The sequence below is a fragment of the Schistocerca cancellata genome, chromosome 8 (assembly GCF_023864275.1).
Source record: "Schistocerca cancellata isolate TAMUIC-IGC-003103 chromosome 8, iqSchCanc2.1, whole genome shotgun sequence".
Taxonomy (NCBI): Eukaryota; Metazoa; Arthropoda; class Insecta; order Orthoptera; family Acrididae; genus Schistocerca; species Schistocerca cancellata.
In genome coordinates, this window is record NC_064633.1 from 89,319,475 (window position 1) to 89,338,501 (window position 19,027).

The following is a 19,027-nucleotide window of genomic DNA, read 5'->3' on the forward strand; positions in this document are numbered from 1 at the left end:
AGTCTATTCAGGAGGTTAACAATAAATAATAATTTCATTGTAAGCACAAGTTTTATGCTGCAATAATTATTTACTCTTAGTGAAACAAGTTACGTAAAACCCCACAGACATATACTGCGAGGGTGGCAGTACAGTCTCCAGCGTCATCGGTGTCTCTCAGTCCAGCACTGCAATATGGCGACGAGAGCAAAGCACTTGTAAACAGCTGTTTCCTTACCGATAAAACAGTCGTAATAAATGGGGGTAAACTGATATAACGATGTTACCTTTAGAATTTTTACGTAATCGTCAATACATCAGTCGAGCTGGGCTATAATTTTTCTTACAGTGGACGGAAACTACAAGAAATGGAATATGTATCAATGCTATCATAACTGGAAGCATATTACGTATTTTTGTGCTATACGAAACCGTACATAATTATACAACAATTTGGTAGTTGAAACACACAGTTTAAGTAGTTTACGGATATTTCAAGCGGGTTAATAAATCTAATATTAACATACTTTTTAACCAGTTTCGATCAGCTTAGGTTCTTCTTCGAACAATATGGTCATTATGAAAGTCCTCCTGTAAGCTGAATGTTCTACTTGTTGTTGACATCAACTGTCTTTATACCTTTGAGCGTTAATACGAAAACAGCAGTCAGCTTTAAACGTGTATGCGGCACCGTTTTGGAATGTGTAACACTTAATTTACTAATATTGTCCTAAAGCAACATGTTCTTTCTTATTGTCTTGTAGATGGCCTTGACGAATACGGGCCACTTCTTGTCAGTGCTGCTGTCTGTTAACACACCCTGAACGATTCAGCATGTTGTTATTCTAATTGTTTGCAGAGATGTGCGCAGAAATCGTTTGTCTGAGTGTTTGAAACGGTTAACTGAGACTAAGCTGTGTAGTGTTCTAAATTCTTATATGATTTAGTTGGTAGAACTTCGAAAATGTAAGTTTATCTGCAATTTATTTATAGAAAAATGTCTGCCATTGTAATATGAAGTGTTATTTTTGGTTTATAAGCAAATCTGAAGGACAGACAAAAGACAAAATACATACGTTGCTTTAGAGCAACATTTCAAGTAAAAATAATTGAAAAATAACGTCACAGCTAATAGGTACGTTTGTTTGCAGCTAAAAATAAGATGAATCCAGTGAGTTTGTATGGAAAAAGGTGTAAAGCCATTATATTTCCTCCACTGGATCCTTTGCTTTCCGACTGCGACAATTCAAACTAGATATTCTAGCGGACAGTTCCGATGAAGATCCGGATTACCAGCCTCAAATTTCATGAAATAATCAGTTGATAATCGGAGCAGAAACTGATTCTGAAAATGATGAAGTAACAACAGACGAAGTAGTACCACATCACCAATGTGACGTAAGTCGCACGCCGGGACGCTCCACCTCCACCAAGAACAGAGCTCCCCCAGCAAGTCAGTTCAACTGGGTGAAGCAAGACCTTAAGCGTGTGTGTGTATTCAGATGTCTCTCATGAACTACGTGAATCGTGTAGCGAAACTCCTTCACAGTATTTCAGAAAACTATGTGACTCTGAGATAATAAGACTGATTGTTGATCAGACAAAATTACATTCTGTGTAGCAGTCATCACTGAATACAAACGTAAGTGAAATGGAGCATTTCATTGATATGCTAATTTACTGGGCATAACAAATTTACTACTAATATAGAAAAAATCTCAAGTGTTATGGTTTGAAAAGATTTCAGTAACGCCACAGATACCTTCACTTCTCAGATAATGAGAATTTTGCCAGATCTAGCTACAGGATGGTGAAAAATAGACCTGTTCTGGATGCTGTAGCAAGCAAGTGTCGAAACCTTGATGCAGAAAATGAATGTTCAACCAATGAAATTATGATTTCGTATAAAGGTACCAGGGCTGGAAATCTGTGTCAATATATTCAGAACAAACCCCACAAATGGGGCTCCAAGATTTTTGTGCGAGCAGGAGTGTCTGGGGTTGTATACTATTCTATTCCATACACTGGTACAGGTTTGATTAGGGACTATTCAGAAGTTAAAAAGAAATCTCGAACTGATGGCCAAGTTGTAGTTCTTCTATGTAAACCAATAGCTCAGTCGCTCACCTCAGGGGTGTACTTTGAGAATATCCCTTCACACTGGAACTGTGCATTTCCCTGGACAATTAAATGAAAATAGACTGTCTGAGAACAGTACGTAGAATTACATAAAAGGTTGCCCGTTTGAACCAGAAAAGTCACTACTAAAGCGAGGTCGGGGAAGCTATGGGAATGTTCGTAGTTAGGTGGACAGACAACAAGGTAGTGTGTATAGCAAGTTCATTTTGTGAAATAGAACCAGTGAAGGCTGTGAAACGTTGGAATACTGTTCAAAAACGGGATACAGATATGCCACGTCCGGAAATTGTCAGTTTCTACATTAGGCATATGGGTGGTGTAGACCTGGCGGTAATGCTTATCGAACTATACAGAGTGCCTCTGAAGTCATTTTGGCTGGTTATTGGAGCTGCGTGTCTACAACGCTTTTTTATTTTCGCCGTGACAATTGAGATACAAAAATTTCGTTGAAATCATTTCGAGTAGATATCGCTTATGCTTTGACGGGTGCCAACAAAAAGAAAGCAGGAAGACCTAGTAAGGAATCGCAACCTCTCAAGAAGAGAGCGAAGATTCTAGTGCCTGTACAAGACTTGAAGTTCAATAACCTTGACCACTGGCCTATTCATAGATCAAAGGGTCGATGTCTTTTTGCCCAAGAGGTTACTCAGCAGTCACGTGTTCTAAGTGCAGTATAGTTCTGTGTTTTGTGACTGGAAGAAATAGTTTCAAAGCTTTTCATACTAAATGTAATTCATATGCAGAACTATCCATCAATAATAATCGTTTTCAGTTGTTATGTGTATCAGGAGACTGATATTGTCATGCATGAAGTCAATACGCCAGTTGTGGACACATTTATAGCAAATGAACTTAATTGAAACGGCCGGCCGCTGTGGCCGAGCGGTTCTAGGTGCTTCAGTCCGGAAGCGCGCTGCTGCTACGGTCGCAGGTTCGAATCCTGCCTCGGGCATGGATGTGTGTGATGTTCTTAGGTTCGTTAGGTTTAAGTAATTCTAAGTCTAGGGGACTGATGACATGAGATGTTAGGTGCTTAGAGCCATTTGAACCATTTGAAGAGGAAAGTAGATTACCTTAAAATTTCAATATATCACTGTCACTGTTTGGCAATGTTGCTCTCAAGCAACATTCTGTATTTATTTATAGAATGAATAAATATTACAACTGAAACATTTATCATCGTTATTTTAAGCCTATATAATGAGGATAAACAAGGAAAATATTTTTCTCTACAACATTTACACTCCTGGAAATTGAAATAAGAACACCGTGAATGCATTGTCCCAGGAAGGGGAAACTTTATTGACACATTCCTGGGGTCAGATACATCACATGATCACACTGACAGAACCACAGGCACATAGACACAGGCAACAGAGCATGCACAATGTCGGCACTAGTACAGTGTATATCCACCTTTCGCAGCAATGCAGGCTGCTATTCTCCCATGGAGACGATCGTAGAGATGCTGGATGTAGTCCTGTGGAACGGCTTGCCATGCCATTTCCACCTGGCGCCTCAGTTGGACCAGCGTTCGTGCTGGACGTGCAGACCGCGTGAGACGACGCTTCATCCAGTCCCAAACATGCTCAATGGGGGACAGATCCGGAGATCTTGCTGGCCAGGGTAGTTGACTTACACCTTCTAGAGCACGTTGGGTGGCACGGGATACATGCGGACGTGCATTGTCCTGTTGGAACAGCAAGTTCCCTTGCCGGTCTAGGAATGGTAGAACGATGGGTTCGATGACGGTTTGGATGTACCGTGCACTATTCAGTGTCCTCTCGACGATCACCAGTGGTGTACGGCCAGTGTAGGAGATCGCTCCCCACACCATGATGCCGGGTGTTGGCCCTGTGTGCCTCGGTCGTATGCAGTCCTGATTGTGGCGCTCACCTGCACGGCGCCAAACACGCATACGACCATCATTGGCACCAAGGCAGAAGCGACTCTCATCGCTGAAGACGACACGTCTCCATTCGTCCCTCCATTCACGCCTGTCGCGACACCACTGGAGGCGGGCTGCACGATGTTGGGGCGTGAGCGGAAGACGGCCTAACGGTGTGCGGGACCGTAGCCCAGCTTCATGGAGACGGTTGCGAATGGTCCTCGCCGATACTCCAGGAGCAACAGTGTCCCTAATTTGCTGGGAAGTGGCGGTGCGGTCCCCTACGGCACTGCGTAGGATCCTACGGTCTTGGCGTGCATTCGTGCGTCGCTGCGGTCCGGTCCCAGGTCGACGGGCACGTGCACCTTCCGCCGACCACTGGCGACAACATCGATGTACTGTGGAGACCTCACGCCCCACGTGTTGAGCAATTCGGCAGTACGTCCACCCGGCCTCCCGCATGCCCACTATACGCCCTCGCTCAAAGTCCGTCAACTGCACATACGGTTCACGTCCACGCTGTCGCGGCATGCTACCAGTGTTAAAGACTGCGATGGAGCTCCGTATGCCACGGCAAACTGGCTGACACTGACGGCGGCGGTGCACAAATGCTGCGCAGCTAGCGCCATTCGACGGCCAACACCGCGGTTCCTGGTGTGTCCGCTGTGCCGTGCGTGTGATCATTGCTTGTACAGCCCTCTCGCAGTGTCCGGAGCAAGTATGGTGGGTCTGACACACCGGTGTCAATGTGTTCTTTTTTCCATTTCCAGGAGTGTATAATTGCCAAATGAAGGGTTAAACTCAATTAGTACGCAAATATTTGCTCAAGTGCAGAACTTGCTTAGATCATTTCGTAAAGCTTCGTAAAGCGTCAGAGTGTGTATATAACAGATGACATCGTAAAAAAAGGCAACCACCACACATTAACCAAGAGACAAACACTACGTGCTGTATGTAGACATAGACGTTAGGGACAGTATTATAGCTGTTGTACCATCATCACTGATGCGCTTGATAACGGCAAAACGCCGGGACCAGCTCGTTGTGTAACTTGTATCACTACAAGTAAGTAAGTAATGATTGAAATGGCTCTGAGCACTATGGGACTTAAACATCTGAGGTCATCAGTCACCTAGAGTTAGAACTAATTAAACCTAACTAACCTAAGGACATCACACACACCCATGCCCGAGGCAGGATTCGGACTTGCGACCGCAGCAGCAGCGCGGTTCCGGACTGAAGTGCCTAGAACCGCTCATCACTGCACACAGTTCTACTCCAGTAAATGTGATTCAAGGCCAAGGAAGTGTCTGGAGACGTCCTGGACAGCAGTGGGATACCAACGTGAGTCTAGTCTGCGGTACGGCCTGATAACCATGAGAGATGATGTTGGGCGCCGTATCTTTTTGTAGTAGGTCCCCTTCGGTTGTCATCTGCGGAACCCGTACACCACAGCTTACGTCGACGATATTAAACGCCCCATTTTGTTACTCTTCATGGCGATCCAGTCTGGGCTTTTATTTCAGCAAAGTAATATCCACACAAACACGGTGAGAGTTTCTACTGCTTATCCTCGAGCTTGCCAAATCCTACCTTGGCCAGATATCTCACCCTTAAAGAGAACGTTTGGACCATTAAAGGCAGGGCCTTCCTACCAGCTGGGGATTTTGACGAGCTAACGCAGCAAACGGACATAACTTGGTACCATATCCCTTATGAGTACGTCCAAAAACTTAGTCGGTGCCAAGCTCAATAACTGCTTACTCAAGGATCAGAGATGGACCAATGCGTTATTAACTTGCTCGATTTGTGAAGCTCTTTCTCTTGAGAAAATCATCCGGTTTTTCCGAAATTCCAGTAAGTTATATGTCTGTACATGTACATCACGTCAACCGACTGCCGTCCCATTCGGATAATTCCTTCTTGGTGCATCGTTTCTTGTGTGTTAGAGTATTGATGTTGCGGTACAGAAGAAAGATACGGCACTTCACGAGATGGATGTGTACGTTACAGCTAAGTTAAATTCAGACCTGTATTTTAGATGAAACAGACTTGTACATAGATACCCCGCAAGACAGCGCACGGTGTGTGGCGGAGGGTACCCTGTACAACTACTTGTCATTTCCCTTCCTGTTCCAGCGAGGGAAAAAACGACTGTTTGTATGCCTCAGTATGAACCCTAATCGCTCTAACTTATATTTGCGGTCCTTGCGCGCAACTTACGTTGGCGGCAGTAGCATCGTTCGGCAGTCAGCTTCAAATATCGGATCTCAAAACTTTGTAAGTAGTATTTCTTGTGAAGAATCCCTCCAGGAATTCCCGTTTGACTTCCGAAAGCATTTCCGTAAAGCTTACGTGTCGTTCGAACCACCCAAATTTAGCAGACCGCCTCTGAATCGCTTCGATGTCTTCCTTCAACCCGATCTGGTACGGATCCCAAACACTCGAGCAGTACTCAAGAATAGGTCGCACCAGCGTCCTATATGCCGTCTCCTTTATATGTGAACCACTCTTTCCTAAAATTCTCCCAATGAACTCCCCTGCCACAGTTATAAAATGCTCGTTCCATCTAATATCGCTTTGCAACGTGGCGCCCACGTATTTAAAAGACTTGACTGTGTTCACCAGGCCACCAGCAACACTGTAAATGAATATTACAGGTTTTATGTTCGTACTCATCCGCATTAACTTACGTTTGACATTTAGGGCTAGCTGCCATTCATCACACCAAGAAAAAATTTTGTCTTACATGTAAGTCGTTTTGTGCCTTCCTACAGCCTTACCACACACCACGGCATCATCAGCAGGCATCATCAGCAGGAATCAACATGGATTCCGGAAACAGCGATCGTGTGAGACACAACTCGCTCTATTTGTTCATGAGACCCAGTAAATATTAGATACAGGCTGCCAGGTAGATGCCAGTTTCCTTAACTTCCGGAAGGCGTTTGATACAGTTCCGTACTGTCGCCCGATAAACAAAGTAAGAGCCTACGGAATATCAGACAAGCTGTGTGGCTGGATTGAAGAGTTTTCAGCAAACAGGACACAGCATGTTGTTCTCAATGGAGAGACGTCTACAGACGTTAAAGTCACCTCTGGCGTGCCACATTGCTTTTCACAATATATATAAATGACCTAGCAGATAGTGTCGGAAGTTCCATGCGACTTTTCGCGGATGATGCTGTAGTATACAGAGAAGTTGCAGCATTAGAAAATTGCAGCGAAGTGCAGGAAGACCTGCAGCGGATAGGCACTTGGTGCAGGGAGTGGCAACTGACCCTTAACATAGTCAAATGTAATGTATTGCGAATACATAAAAAGAAGGATCTTTTATTGTATGATTATGTGATGGTGGAACAAACACTGGTAGCAGTTACTTCTGTAAAATATCTGGGAGTGTGCGTACGGAACGATTTGAAGTGGAATGATCATATAAAATTAGTTGTTGGTAAGGCGGGTGCCAGGTGGAGATTTATTGGGAGAGTCCTTAGAAAATGTAGTCCATCAACAAAGGAAGTGGCTTACAAAACACTCGTTCGACCTATACTTGAGTATTGCTCATCAGTGTGGGATCCGTACCAGGTCGGATTGACAGAGGAGATAGAGAAGATCCAAAGAAGAGCGGCGCGTTGCGTCACAGGGTTATTTGGTAAGCGTGATAGCGTTACGGAGATGTTTAGCAAACTCAAGTGGCGGACTCTGCAAGAGAGGCGCTCTGCATCGCTGTGTAGCTTGCTGCCGAGGATTTGAGAGGGTGCGGTTCTCGATGAGGTATCGAATATATTGCTTCCCCCTACTTATACCACTCGAGGAGATCACGAATGTAAAATTAGAGAGATTCGAGCGCGCACGCAGGCTCCCAGGCAGTCGTTCTTCCCGCGAACCGTACGCGACTGGAACAGGAAAGGGAGGTAATGACAGTGGCACGGAAAGTGCCCTCCGCCCCACACCGTTGGGTGGCTTGCGGAGTATATATGTAGATGTAGATGTAGAAACAACCGTAGATTGTTGGCCGCCCTGTCTGCAAAATCATTTATGTATATAGATAACAACAGCGGTCCTATCACACTGCCCTGGGGCACACCTGGCGATACCTTTGTCTCTGATGAACACTCGTCGTCGAGAACAACATACTGGGTTCTGTTATTTAAGGAGTCTTTGAGCCAGTCAGATATCTGTACCTTCGTTCATAGCCAGCAATGGGGCACAATGTCGATATGACGTGCGAAAAGGGCAAGTCGAGTTACGCATTATCGATGGTTTCTAAAACTGTTGTAACCGCAACCGGAACGGTCGCGGGGTGGCCGAGAACGAAGCGCGGTGGGACCAAACGGAACAAACAAACAAACGAACAAACAAATGAACGGAATGGACGAACACGAAACAAAGATGGACGATCGTGTGAGACCTTATGGCGACAACACGCAAGAAGCAACAGGGTGACAGAGATAACCAAACGAATCCAAGACATCCACTAGAAACGAAAACAAAGAACGGTAAAGACGCTGTCTGTTGTCGAGGCGATATGTCAAGAGACGCACGCGAAGATTAGATTGACCGGCTGAGCGAGATGCAGGCAATTTTGTATGTGATCGGGGGCGCCGCTTTTGTCCTCTGGGACCACGTGGTCCACTGTGGCGCCCACACATTATACGTGGGCCAGGAGGCGCGCGCCGCCACAGCTTCGCGACCTCTAGGGGTCTTCGACGTCCACGCCGTCTGGCGCGGATTCAAATTCCGCGGCGCGCGGTACCATAAAAACCATGCTCATGTCAAGAAGCTACTCAGTCTCAAGAAATTTTGTTATATTGAAACAGAGAACATGTTCAAGTGTTCTGCAGCAAACCGAATTTATGGATATTGTTTGGGGGTCCGTCCTTTTATCCTTCTTATATACTGGAGTCAGCTGCGCTTTTTTCCAGTCGCTTGGCATTGCACACGGAGAGTGTGCCGCGTTTGGAGATGATAGGAGTGGGCATTGCATTTTTGGACACAAATTTACGTTTGATCGGTCGGTTGCCTAGAGGTACAGGGAGAAGGCTGCAGTGAGGAAAGCGTTGGAAGAGGGAAGATTCGTCATCATTCACAGAACAACTCACATACCTCCGTCACCTCCAGTATAAAACACACACACACACACACACACACACACACACACACACACACGCATAAAATGACATTTTCACTCTGCAGCGGAGTGTGCGCTGATATGAAACTTCCTGGCAGATTAAAACTGTGTGCCGGACCGAGACTCGAAATCGGGACCTGGCAGAAGTAAAGCTGTGAGGACGGGGCGTGAGTCGTGCTTGGGTAGCTCAGATGGTAGAGCACTTCCCCGCGAAAGGCAAAGGTCCCGAGTTTCTTGCTCCGGCACACAGTTTTAATGTGCCAGGAAGTTTCATACACACACACACACACACACACACACACACACACACACACACATTTTGAAGTTTCATACACACACACACACACACACACATTTTGTTGTCTTTATCATAGCGCACTATTTTACCATCACCAAAAGCGAACCAGTTGAACGTTACGAACTCCGAAGATGGCCATCTTTTTCTCTGCACCTCACTTGGCATCCGAACAAAACTGGTGTTTGAACTTTGTACCCACTTAGTATGAGCACAATGAACCCCCCCCCACCCCCAGTTTAAACGTAACAATGCTATTTCTACGTCTAAATTGCCCCCATTAATTGTCTACCACAGTGCAGAACACACGTAGCTCACGCTATTGTGGTTTAACTTATTGGTTGCACTAGAGCCTACAAAGGCTAAATTGAAATACCCACATCCTCTCGGCTAGAAGAAGCTTTTCAGAGGGTGTACACATGTTCGGAGTCTGCATTTTGTGAGCTCCGTCATCGGGGGAAGAGTCTCCTACCATTTCATACACTGTGTACTGATCATCGGAATCTGAGAGATGTGTATCGGTTTTAGCCGGACTAAGAGGAGTTTTTGTCAAATAATAGATTAATTTTGGTCACGTAAATAATATTGTGGTACTTCATGTGAGGGTCTGTTGCGCCTGCTACAAAGTGGGTACGTAAATAAAACCACGATCGTGGTTTTCTGTCGTAGAACAAATTATTACGCATTTTTAATATATAATACAGACAACTTAGTCGTGGAAATTTTATCATGTCACTTAAATTAAGGGTTCATTATTCCTTGCATAAAGTGGGTACAATGATGAAAAAACAGCTGGGTTTTGATTTCAAGAGTACCATAAACGGTAACTTAGATCAGTAACGCCTGTAACTGAGTCGGTTATCAATTGTGCAGTTACGGAATAAAACTTTATATACATGTCACAGCAGAAAAACAGTTAATGTACGGTAATGGAAGTTCGGGAATACGTTTGTCTAGGTAACTTTCGTAAGTGATTAGAATTGCAAGATCACAGGTTAAAGTAAGCGCCAGATAAGCCATTGCAAATGTGAAATGCCGATACATTTACAACTCTTGCAACTGCTGGAATGTTGAATTCAAGACTTTTCTCATGCTCTTTGAAAGTTGCTTTCCGTTAGAACGTTTAAAATAGGGTACTAGCACAAATAGGCAGCCTGGGTGGCTGACTAGAGGGATAAGAATATCTTGTAGAACAAAGTGGCAATTATATCAAAACGTTAGAAACGGTCAAAATCTAAATGCAGCAACCCATTACAAACAATATTGTAAGGTGCTTAAAAATGTTATTAGGAAGGCAAAAAGTATGTGGTATGCAGATAGAATAGCTAAGTCTCAGGATAAAATTAAAACCATATGGTCAGTCGTAAAGGAATTTGCTGGTCTGCAGAAACAGGTCGAGGATATAGAATCAGTGCGTAGTGGGAATGTCTGTGTTACTGATAAGTCGCATATATGTACAGTACTTAATAATGACTTTCTGAATATAGCAGGTGAACTAAATAGAAACCTAGTCCCAACAGGGAATCATATATCGCTCTTAGAAAAAAGTGTTCCGAGACTGTTACCTGAAATGCTCCTCCATTATACTGACAAGAGGGAGATTGAGTTAATAATTAAATCACTAAAGACCAAGAACTCTCATGGATATGACGGGGTATCTAGCAGAATACTGAAGTATTGTTCTATGTATGCTAGCCCAGTTCTCAGCCATATCTGTAACTTTTCCTTTAGGAGTGGTCGGTTTCCTGACCGATTAAAGTACTCGGTAGTGAAGCCACTTTATAAAAAGGGAGACATTGATAATGTTGACAATTTTAGACCTATTTCTATGCCATCGGTGTTTGCTAAAGTTATCGAGAAGGTTGTATATACAAGGTAACTGGAGCATTTAAAGTCACATAATTTGCTGTCAAATGTTCAGTTTGGTTTTAGAAATGGTTTAACAACTGAAAATGCTATATTCTCTTTTCTCTGTGAGGTTTTGGACTGATTAAATAAAAGGTTGCGAACGCTAGGTGTTTTCTTTGATTTAACGAAGGCTTTTGACTGTGTTGACCACAAAATATTACTGCAGAAGTTGGACCGTTATGGAGTAAGGGGAGTAGCTTACAATTGGTTCGCCTCTTACTTTAAGAACAGAAAGCAGAGGGTAATTCTCCGCAATATTGAGAGTGGTAGTGATGTTCAGTCCCAATGGTGCACTGTTAAGTGGGGCGTTCCCCAAGGGCCGGTACTGGGGCCACTGCTGTTTATTATTTATATAAACGATATGCCCTCTAGTATTACAGGTGATTCAAAAATATTTCTGTTTGCTGATGACACCAGCTTGATAGTGAAGGATCTTGTGTGTAATATTGAAACAGTAACAAATAATGTAGTTCGTGAAATAAGTTCGTGGATTGTGGAAAATAATTTGATGTTAAATCACAGTAAGACTCCGTTTTTACAGTTTCTAACTCACAATTCAACAAGAACCGATATTTTGATCAGACAGAATGGGCATATTATAAGCGAGACGGAACAGTTCAAATTCCTAGGCGTTCGGATAGATAGTAAGCTGTTGTGGAAAGCCCATGTCCAGGATCTTGTTCAGAAGCTAAATGCTGCTTTATTTACCATTAGCGCAGTATCTGAAATAAGTGACACTTCAACACGAAAAGTAGTCTACTGCGCATATTTTCATACGCTTATGTCGTATGGCATTATTTTTTGGTGTAATTCTTCTGATTCAAAAAGGGTATTTTTGGCTCAAAAACGGGCTGTTCGAGCTATATGTGGTGTAAGTTCGAGAACATCTTGTCGACCCCTATTCAAAAATCTGGGAATTCTGACATTGCCCTCACAGTGTATATTTTCTTTAATGTCGTTTGTTGTTAGCAATATTAGCCTATTCCCAAGAGTTAGCAGCTTTCACTCAGTTAATACTAGGCAGAAATCAAATCTGCACTTCCTTGACTCTTGTGCAGAAAGGAGTGCAGTATTCTGCTGCATCCATTTTCAATAAGCTACCACAAGAACTCAAAAATCTTAGCAGTAGCCCAAACTCTTTTAAGTCTAAACTGAAGAGTTTCCTCATGGCTCACTTCTTCTATTCTGTCGAGGAGCTCCTGGAAGAGCTAAAAAGTTAAGCAAATTCCAGTGTTACATTGTTGATTGTCTTCGTTTAAACTTACGACTTGTCACCTGAATATGTTATTTTTATATTTCATTTTATCTGTTTCTAATATCGTGTTATAATTTCATGTATTGACTCGTTCCATGACCATGGAGACTTCTCCTTAATTTGGTCCCACGGAACAATAAATAAATAAATAAAATAAAGAAAGTATGCATACGCGCAGGAATTACGTTGTGCAGATGCCGAATGTCAGTTTGTGGGTTTGAGGTCCATGCCGGTCGCGCTAGTGCGCTCAATAACAGACGGAGAATGTTTTTGTGCCTGACGCTAGAGATGCCGCCAGATGATGCCCACATGTGCTCGATTGAAGACATATCTGGCAATCGAGCAGAAGAAGGCAACATGTCGACACTCTGTAGAGCATGCTGGGTCACAACATCGGTACGTGGGCGAGCGTTATCCTGTTGGAAAACACCCCCTGGAATGCTGTTCACGAATTGCTGCACAGCAGCTCGAAACACCAGATTTGCAATCAACGTGCGTGGGATAACCAAGAGAGTGCTCCTGCTGTCATTCTAAATCGCACACAAGACCATAAATCAAGGTGTAGGTCCAGTGTGTAACACGCAGGTAGGTTGGTTGCAAACCTTCATTTGGCCTTCTTCTAACCAACACACGAGTATCACTGGCACCGAGACAAAATCATCTTTCATCAGAAAACACAACAGATCTCCACGATGCCCTCCAGTGATATCTCGCTCGACACCACTCAAGTGACAAGAGGCGGTGGTTTGGGGTCAGTACAATGCTCGCTACATTGCGTCGGGCTTGGACCTGTCCTCGAAGTTGTCGAACTGTAACAGTTCGTTGCGTCACTGTGACGCCAACTGCTGCTCAGTTTCTTGTTACAGATGCAAAACGATGTGCCAGAGTCATACGCCGAATGGGAGGGTCTTCCCTCTCGCTAGCACCACGTGGCCGGCCCGAGACCGGTCTTCTTGCGGTCTATCGTTCATCAGAGGAATAAAAAATAAAGTTAATGAGCTGTTAGTGTGTTTAGATGATCTCAAAAATAAGAATGAGATTGATATACTGTGTCTGTCTGAACACCGTGTAAATGTGGGGATGAAAAGTGTAAGTATAAATGGGTACAGTTTAGCATCTTACACTTGCGTGATCTAGCATGGATAAAGCAGGAGTTGCCATTTACGCAAAACAACGGTATAAGTACAAAACATTAGAAATAAGCAAATTTTGTGTCGATCAACACTTTGAAGTTTGTGCATGTGAACTACAGCTGCATAATGTAGTGTTGATATTAGCAACAGCATACAGGTCCCCATTAGGATATAGGGAGCCATTCATATAAATGTTTGACTCTCTATTACGCTGTCTGTCAGAAAAAAGAAGAAGTTATTAATCTGTGGTGATTTCAATGTAAACTTTCAAAGCAATACTGATAGGGAAGTTGAACTAGAATTCTTATTAATGACATAGAATCAGTGATCAGTTTACGTACACATATAGCTTAAGATTCAAATGGCTTAAATGACTCTGAACACCATGGTACTTAACAGCTGAGGTCATCAGTCCCCTAGAACTTAGAACTACTTAAACCTAACTAACCTAAAGGCACCACACAAATCCAAGCCCGAGTCAGGATTCGGACCTGCGACCGTAGCGGTCGCGCGGTTACGACTGAAGCGCCTAGAACCGCTCGGCCACAGCCAACGGCTATAGCTTAAGACAACAGCAATCTAATAGGTAATGTATTTGTGCAGCAAGAGGATGTAAAACTAACACATGCTTTCTCTGTGATAAATCGATTATCAGACCATGCTGCACAACTGATTAACTTACAAAGTTCAAAAACCATTAAGTATAGGTGTAACGCTGGTCACCCGCTATCTATTGAGCACATCAGAGAAAGTTTAAGAAACGTTAATTGTGGAGATGTTTATAATACGCCAAATGCCATATGTCAAAACACATTTCTTGAGAAATTTATTTCCGTTTTTGAACACTGTTGCCCGAAGGAAATTACTAAATGCAACACCAAACAGTTTTCAAAGAAACCTTGGATCACTACAGATATTAAAGTCTCTTCAGAAAGGAAAAGAAAATTGTATGAGGCAGGAAGAATTAGTTAAGACCCAGAAGTAATTTTACATTATAAAAACCATTGTAACTTACTGAGGCCGGCCGGTGTGGCCGAGCGGTTCTAGGCGCTTTAGTCTGGAACCCCGTGACCGCTACGGTCGCAGGCTCGAATCCTGCCTCGGGCGTGGATGTGTGTGATGTCCTTAGGTTAGTTAGGTTTAAGTAGTTCTAAGTTCTAAGGGACTGATGACCTCAGATGCTAAGTCCCATAGTGCTCAGAGCGGTTTGAACCATTATTGTAACATACTGAGAAAAGTGGTCAGATAATCAAAAATATGTATATTAGAGATAAAAACTCGGGCAATAAAATAAAATCAGTATAGAATGTAGTTAGAAGAGAGACAGGAAAAGTAACCGCTGGGGTAGATAGTACTGCTTCTAAAGACCATCTTAACCAACAGTACACAAGTAGCTATTCTATTTAACAACCATTTGTTAAGTGTAGGTGAAAAAATTGGCGGTAATAGTTCTAAAGAAAGAGCTATGTGGTATGTGGAAGAGTCAGTTTTGATAAATCCTAGTCAGATTAATTTTCATCTAACAACCTTGTGTGAAATAAGGAAAATCATTAAATCTTTGAAAAATAAATGTTCTGTTGGAGTAGATGACATCTCTGGCAAGACATTAAAGCAGTGTGGAGTAGTTACAGCTGATGTTCTGAGTCACATCTGTAATGCATCACTAACTCAACATATTTTCCCAGACAGGTTAAAATATGCCATTGTCAAGCCTCTCTACAAAAAAGGGGACTCCACAGATGTCAATAATTGCTGGCCACTACCCTTGCTCACAACATTTTCAAAAATTGTCGAGAAAGTAATATACTCAACAGTTGTTAACAATCTCAGCAGTAATGGGATAGTAAATCACTGTTTGGATTTCAAAGATGCTGATCCACTGAGACAGCAATATGTAATTTCACTGCCCATAAAATAGAGTCTTCAAATAGTAAAATGTCACCAATAGGAATTTTCTTTCACTTATCCAAATCGTTTCATTGTGTGAACCATGACAATATGCTACAGAAATTACAATTCTATGGTATAAATGGAACAGCATATAATTGGTCATATCTACAGAACACGAAGCAAAAAGTTTCTTCATATGGTTTAAGTTATTTAAGGAACTGGGGTGAAATTACATTAGGTGTTCCACAGGGTTCGACCATGTGTCCCCTTCTGTTGTTGGTATATGTGGATGACCTCCCTCCTTATCTGAAACAAGAAGCTAAACTGACACTGTTTGCTGATGATACAAGCATCATTATTAATCCAATGCAAGAAACTTCAATAGAAAATGATACAAATTACGTCTTTGAAAAAGCTGTTGATTCGTTTTCTGGGAATGGGCTTGCTTTCAACTTTGAAAAAACAGAGTTCATCCAGTTTTCTACTGCAAGGAGTACAGTTCCTTCAGTAAATGTAACATATCAGCAGAAGTTAGTAGCGAAGGTAGAGCATACTAAGTTTTTGGGTGTACATATAGATGAGAATCGTAATTGGAAGATTAATATTTTGGATCTCCTAAAGCGACTAGGTTCAGAAACTTTTGCAATCTGAATAAATGTTGATTCCAAGGATATAGAAATTAGGAAGCTAACATACTTTCCGTGCTTTCACTCTCTGATACCATTTTAGGGTAACTCAACACTTAGGCAAAAATATTCATTGCTCAAAAGAAACTGCTTAGAATAATGTGTGAGGCTCATAATCGCACATCCTGTAGGCATCTCTTTAAAAGATTAAGAATTATTACAACAGCCTCACAGTACATTTACACAGTAATGAAATTTGTTCTCAGCAAAATGAACCAGTTTAAATACAACAGTGACATACATGATTATAATACCAGAAGAGAGAAAGACTTACACTATCCTCTACTTAACCTATCTTTGACACAGAAAGCGGTAAAATATGCTGCCGTAAAACTCGCTGATAAATTACCAGATGAAATACAATGTCTGACAGAGAGCAGTAACAGTTTTAAAAATAAATTGAAATCGTATCCGCTTGACAACTTCGTCTATACCATGGATGAATTTTGGAATAGGAATAAATAAAGCTTTAGGTATAATATACATATTTTGTGCGTTTTAAGGGCATGGGGCAGGTAACAAAAATTTTAAGCTTAAAAAAAAGAAAAAACACAGTCTTTCATGTGTGCATTTCTTAAGCACTTGACACGTTCCACATCATAACGGTTACCGTGAGACTGATCAGTGGGACAGTCTTTCACGCATATCAGTGTTTATAACACACGAAACTGTGTGTCGTATACTGATATAATTTTGCTGGTATATTGATTGGTGTACGTGAACACTGTCTGCAAAATATGTTGCGAATACAGTAAGTAGTAAAGTAGTAACAAATAATAACATAATATTTTATGTGCCTGACTTTGCTGCATGAAGAGCGAAAATGTAGTAAGGTGTAAAATTTTTCCCTTTCACTATTTTGTGGCGGTCGTTAGCGAGAAGGAGTTTCGTAAGGGTTTGAATTTATGTGTAGAGTTAGTTGCAAGTCTGTAAGTGCTATCATTCTCAGATGGTGGGTGACTATAGTATGGATATTCGTGCGTCGTAGGATACACTCCCCCAGCCTTCCCCCCACACGCCTTTGATAGGTAAGTGGTTCTTACCGTAAAAGCGATTCTTCCCAGACAGTAAATGATATGTGTACCACGTTTGGTTGAAATAGGTCCAGTGGTTTGGAGCTGATCTGAGACACACACACACCAGAACATTATGATCACTTACCTAATAGCTGGTATGACCACACTGGCACGGACAACAGCGCCATAGAGTCGTGGCATGGAAACAAAGAAGCCTAGGTCGGTCGCTGGAGGGAGTTGCCACCACACCTGGACACACAAGTTACCTAATCCCCGTAAATTCCAGGGAATGGGCGATGAGCTCTGACGTCACCTCGATCACATCCCAGGTGTGTGCGATCGGGTTCAGATCTGGGGAGTTGGGAGGCCAGCACATCAAGTGGAACTCGCTATGTCTTCCTCTAGCCACTCGATGACACTTATGACCATGTGACATGGCTCGTTATCTTGTTGAATAGCGCCACTGCCACCGGGATAAAAGATTGTCATGAAGGGATCTGATCTGCAACCAGTGTACGATACTCCTGGGTCGTCACAGTGCCTTGCACGAGCTCCTCTGGACCCAAGAATGTCCACTTTATTGTTCGCCAGAGTATAATGGAGCCGCCGCCAACTACTCTATGTCCTGCAGTGCAGGTGTCAAGGAGCTGTTCCCGTGGAAGAAGACGCACTTGCGCCGTACCATCTGCATGATGAAGGAGGTATTGGGATTCATGAGACCATGAAAGTCTCTGTCACTGCGCCAATGTCTAGTGACAATGGTCACGTTTCCATACCAACCACGGATGCCTATATCGTGGAGTTGACACTGCCAATTCATGGGTAATCGGCGCAGAGGCCACACTTGTATTTGCCGAGCATTAAATTCCGGTGTTAGTTCTGCCACATTTCACTACCTGTCCTGTTTTACCAGTCTGTCCAGCCTACGACGTCCAACATCTGTAACGAGGGGTGGCCACCCAGTGCCACGATGCCTGGACGTGGTTCCACGTTGGTTTCGCAAAGGATTGAAGACATTCACTGCTGAAACACTCAACAAGTGGACTTTCTGAAATGCTTGTGCCGAGCCTGCTGGCCATCCTATCTGCCCTCCATCAAACTCGGATAGATCGCGGGCCTTCCCTGTTATACATACGGACAGCACGATCACTGATGCTACATGCACCATGCGTGTCTTCTGAGTAGTGCTGATTCCCCACCAGGTGACGCTGCAATCGTCTGGACGGATTTCTATCGGTATTAGGTCGGTGGTCGTAATGTTCTGACTGATTAGTGTACATACATACATATACCGGGTGATCAATAAGTCAGTAAAAATTTGAAAACTTAATAAACCACGGAATAACGTAGATATACACTCCTGGAAATGGAAAAAAGAACACATTGACACCGGTGTATCAGACCCACCATACTTGCTCCGGACACTGCGAGAGGGCTGTACAAGCAATGATCACACGCACGGCACAGCGGACACACCAGGAACCGCGGTGTTGGCCGTCGAATGGCGCTAGCTGCGCAGCATTTGTGCACCGCCGCCGTCAGTGTCAGCCAGTTTGCCGTGGCATACGGAGCTCCATCGCAGTCTTTAACACTGGTAGCATGCCGCGACAGCGTGGACGTGAACCGTATGTGCAGTTGACGGACTTTGAGCGAGGGCGTATAGTGGGCATGCGGGAGGCCGGGTGGACGTACCGCCGAATTGCTCAA

At 43.3% G+C, this 19,027-nt stretch overlaps 1 protein-coding gene across 1 annotated transcript in view; it reads left to right on the forward strand.

Moving 5' to 3' along the window:
• LOC126095384 (gonadotropin-releasing hormone receptor-like) overlaps positions 1-19,027 on the forward strand; it is an 825,102-nt gene that overhangs the window by 705,338 nt on the left and 100,737 nt on the right. The window lies entirely within an intron of this gene.